At 42.7% G+C, this 5072-nt stretch overlaps 2 pseudogenes; both read right to left on the bottom strand.

Annotated features, from left to right (window-relative positions):
- Positions 1–520: 520 nt before the first annotated feature.
- LOC136174563 (serine protease FAM111A-like) lies at positions 521–1634 on the bottom strand (annotated as a pseudogene).
- An 8-nt stretch (positions 1635–1642) lies between these two features.
- LOC136174562 (serine protease FAM111A-like) lies at positions 1643–3895 on the bottom strand (annotated as a pseudogene).
- Between the last annotated feature and the right edge of the window lie 1177 nt (positions 3896–5072).

The following is a 5072-nucleotide window of genomic DNA, read 5'->3' as shown; positions in this document are numbered from 1 at the left end:
TGACCAGTACACTTCCTGTCAAGGTCATAAAATACAAGAAAAGTCTGAGAAACTGCCACAAGCAAGAGAAGTCTAAGCAGACTGAACAATGGAGCAGGAAAAGGATTTCAGGCAAAACACTAGGAAATCTCTATAAAGTAACATGGTATTTAAGATAGCCCCCCAGTAGCCTATAAATACATGGAAGATGGATATTTCCCTCTGAATTTCAGGAAACATATATCCTGACAGTTTGGATCATATGAGGATTTTGGAAATTCTAAAAGATTTCATTTGAGATTATTGCTAACCACGCATTTAGTAACCCACTCCAGGTGGCACAGTGGTAAAGAATCTGCCTGCCAATGTAGGAGATCAAGATATGCAGGTTCGATCCCTGGATTGGGAAGATCCCTGGAGAAGGAAACGGCAACCCACTCCAGCATTCTTGCCTGGAAAACTTCATGGACAGAGGAGCCTAGTGGGCTACAGTCCATGGGGTCGCAAAGAGTCAGACACGACTGGGCAATTGACCCACACACCTAAGATTAACTGCAGCCCAAAGTTTTGCTACTGATGAGCCTACATATTTTCTAAGCCCTTAATTTCCACGTGTCAGACATTGTGGATAATGAGAAGAAAAAGTCTTGGATCCTGCCTTGAAGCAAGTGAACTTAGGGGGAGATAGGGAAGATGAAAAAACAAAAGCAATGGCTACTTTTATTGCCATAAAACTGAGTATTATTAATCTTTGTTCACATTGCTTAACTTTAAAATAGGTATAATAGCCCACCTCACAGATATGTTAAAACCAGTTTCTTCGTGTGCCTAGAAAAATGCTACATGCATAGGAAGTAGTCAGTAACATTATTGTTGTTGATGAGATTGGCCATTACAGAATTTAGAAACCTGTCATCATTGCCAGTGGAGTAACAATTCCATAGCTGATTCCCTGAACAGCTGGGATGTAGACTGACTTCTCACTCTTTTTCATCCTTAACACTCACCTTTCTTGCATCCGGCAGGTTTAGATATAGTCTTTCCTACCACATTCTATGTTTTTTTTTTTTTAATAGCATAGATAATGGACTTCAGGGTACAGCTGAATTCAATGATGCTGGAAATTCCTTGTGGGTACTTACAGGCGAAGCCTGCAGTGTGCTTGGCCAACGAGCCTTCAGAATCAAACACTGTGAAGCCGGAAGATCCAAAGTAAAAAGCGGTGTTATGGGTCACCACATCAGGCTGGGGGACTGTCTCCTGGAAGCTTCTTTGTGTGTGCATGTGGATGTACTGCGTACAAGCCCCACGCCTGTCTGCAGCTCTAGCCCGAATGTGTTCCAAGTACGTCTCTTCCCGCTGATCTTGAGGAATCACAGCACAGGCATGAGTATACTTCACCTCTCCATCTGGATGGCCAACGCCCGTCTGCTGTCTGGTTCAGGATCATTTCCATGGCATAACCTCTCAGGTACTTGCTGTCCGTTTCTCTTCAGTTTCAGAACTGGGTAATCAAGCTTTACATCAGGTGTCTCAAACCAACGCTCAACGGAAAAGCAGTGCTTATTTTCATCTTCAGCCTTCTCATAAGCAAATGTCACCTTAACACACCGACCAAGTGTACATGCACACTCACGTGACTCTATGTCTTCTCCCACAGTCCAGTATGTTACATGCCGACAAGTGGAAATGTACAACCTTTCAGAACAAGGCAAGTGGCAGAACCCACACTCTTCCCGCTGTGCCGTGGAAGGTGCCCGACCGAGCCACCGAGCCCAGAAAGAAGTGTGTGCACCTCAGTCCGAGCACGGTTTCCGGTCAGTTTCCCAAAGTCTGTTTTAGGCACTTCAAACAATATTTTCCCCTGTGTTTTATCCAAATTATTCTCAAAGGTTTTTTCTAATTTGATCACTTTCTCTTTCCTAACTAGGGTGTTTGTCTGCCATGACTGTTTCAACACACAAGGCTTTATTTCCTGTGACTCAGAATTTCTAGCAGCTGGTGCCCTGGCATCTGTGGCTTTTTCAACCTCGACCTGAGAATTCCCAGTGGCTGGTGCCCCGGCTTTCATGTTTTTTTTTTTTTTTTTAACCTCAGTCTGAAAGAGCTTGCCCTCTAAATCATCGGCTAACTGTGAGCTGTCCTAAACGGCGCTCAGGTTTTCAATGAGGGTCCAATCATCTTCTCCAGAAGGGAAAGAAATCCGCCATCTGCAGACACAGCCTTCTCATGCTTTCTCCTTTGAAAGCATGGACACCGAGTCTGTACCCGTTTTTGTGAAGTTGCCTGCGTTTGAGAAGAGCTTTTCTGGTCTTCCCAACTGCATGAATATAAACGTTGACACAGACAGCTGATGTGTTGTCAAACCGACCAAATACCTGTTCCTCTTTCCCTGTCTCACTTCTCTTTCGAGAAAAGGTAACTCGCGTGGCAGTTCTCAGGGAAACGCCTGAGAGGCATTCCAAGGTCTAAGAATCTGTCAATTCCTTCTGCGCCGTATCCCAGCTTTTCTTTGCCAGAATGAGTTTTTATCGCCTTTCTGACAACCCCGAGAGTGTTGAGGTCCTCCCAGAAGCTCCCCCATCATTACATATGAGCCGGTGGTTCCTTCCGTTGTTTTGCTTGATGTTTATATCGAGGGTAACATAAATTGTCTTTTCTGGGGACACAGCTTGGTCTCTGGGTCCTTCAGCCTGGGTGTTGTCTATACTCTCTGAACTTGTCTTAGCGTCCATCTTCATTTGAGAAGTATTGGAATTATCCTGCTGGTCTTCACTGACCTAAACAGAAATGTTAAATACTTTAAAATTATGAATGCAACAATAGTCTTTTATTTCTGTTTGCTGCATACCATTCACAAAGTTTTTCATGGAAACTCAGAATGAATATGAAAAGGCCAGTGAATATAATTAAATCAGAATTTGAGTTGGGATCCAACATATAAGCCGAATTTCCTATCTTATCAGTTAGATAAGTTCTTAACACTGCTATACCGATACAGTGTTTTCGGAGAAATATAAGGAGAAAAGCAACTTTTCCCCAAGTGCATCAAAAACAGAGATACTTAAATCTGCCAGCTCTCAGAGTGTTTGTTACCTTGGGTCTTGGTTATAATATTCAACTACAAAATTTTTACTTTTTTTTGAGCATAGTGATGATTTCCACCAAAAAATTCTCAGTCTTCTTGTTGAAAAATTCAAGGAGCACTGTAGACTCAGAAAAAGAGATGATGGTTTGATATGATAACAGAGTCCAGTTAGTAGGAAGAGCCATGACTTAATGTCTGTAAACTTAAGGCCAAGTCTTCATTCTGGCTTAGGCAACAACTCACTTTTTTTCACTTCTCATTAACAAATTGAGGAAAATAAAATTCTCTCTTCTCGCCTAACAAGTTTATAGTAAGAACAAACATCTTAAAAATTGTTTTATAAACTGTGATGCACTATGCATATATAGATTATTCCTGTTACTGAATAGATCAGCCATGTTAGGGAACGGCATATATTTTCATGCTATGACATAGCATTCATATTATTTTCACTCTATGGCTTATTTTAATATGTTATATTGGATTTTATGGCTGTTGTTCAGGAAGTATTGCAACTTTTTTTTTTTGGTTGAAGTTTCCTTTGATCTAGCAAAGAGTTTTATTAAAACATCTTCCTCCCACCATCCAACTAAAACAAGAAGAATAAAATGGATGAGACAGATTTTAAATTATTTACTATTTCCTACGAACAATGAAGTCATTTATTGGCAAGAAGGTCTATGAAGCCCAGTTTCAAGGATGGCTAAGTTTAATGCTGGTATATTCCGCAAATAGCATTTATAAACATACCTTAGAAAAGCACTGCTCACTACTGGTCTTCCTCTTCTCATCTGGGTCCTTCTGTGACTCGGGCTGCTCAGAGTTCATGATGACTTGCAGATGAACACACGGTTCAGCTGAAACGTGCTTCAGAAAGCGTCAAGTTACAGCAGTATCTTCATGGCTATCATTAATTGGGACTAAGATTAACAGGGACCCCCTAACCCACCTGTCCTCTTCAGCTCCACCTTCACTTTCCTTAGAGATGCTAATTTAGCATGTAGACAGTTTATCCACTAATTACAATGACCCGAACAATAAAAGCTCCTTTTTATAGAGCAGCACACCAAAGACTTTACAAAAATTATCTCTAATTGCCAGTGCAGTTATACCACGTAGGTATACCTTCGTGTATATACTGCGTAGGTATACTTTCATTTTGCAGGTGCAGAAAGTATAACTTAGATGACTTGCGCAAGACCTACAAAGCAGAGATGGAATTCAGATGCCGAGATAAATACCTTACAGATGGATTTTCTCTTGGAGAATTGAAAAGTGTTCTAGATACACCGATGTTAAAATTTGGCCTCCATTTAAAAGTGAAGTCGCTCAGTCGTGTCCAACCCTTAGCGACCCGGTAGACTGCAGCCCACCAGGCTCCTCCATCCATGGGATCCTCCAGGCAAGAGCACTGGAGTGGGGTGCCGTCGCCTTCTCCGAATGGTACAAGGAGCCTCTGCATACTCACAGCACAGGGTCACGTGCCCTTTTCCTTTGCTTGTTTACATCCCCCTTGTGTTTTACTACATTAATTTACAGTTAGAAACATCACCACATGTTCTCCCTAATTGCCGCTTTCCCTCTTTAAAAATTTCGGACTTTTTCTTATATCATCACAAAACTCATTTACTCAGACCAAGATGCCGTTGAAGGATACATAAGCTGCTTTTAATTTTTGAGTCTGTCCTGTTCTAAAAAGCAACAGCATTGGTTTATTGAGACGGTTTATTGAAAACAGAGACGCTGTGGTGGGTCACCCCCTGGGCGGCTTCCTCACCCTAGCGCTGACTTCAGCTTCCATCTCCTGCGCTTCTGGTCAAGAGGGTGCCTACAGGCTGTGCTGATTCTACCCACTGTCACAGCAGAGCCTGCGCGCCGGCTCCATCGTTTACGGGGCTGCGCTGACCAAGAAACTCCCTCCGCCTCTCTGAGCCGCAGCTCACTGCTCGCAAGGTGAGCGATGGCGCTCAGGCTGCCTTTCTGCCCGGCTTCCCCTCCCTCCTCT

Source organism: Muntiacus reevesi, chromosome 9 (assembly GCF_963930625.1).
Source record: "Muntiacus reevesi chromosome 9, mMunRee1.1, whole genome shotgun sequence".
NCBI lineage: Eukaryota > Metazoa > Chordata > Mammalia > Artiodactyla > Cervidae > Muntiacus > Muntiacus reevesi.
This window is presented reverse-complemented; position numbering and strand designations above follow the sequence as displayed.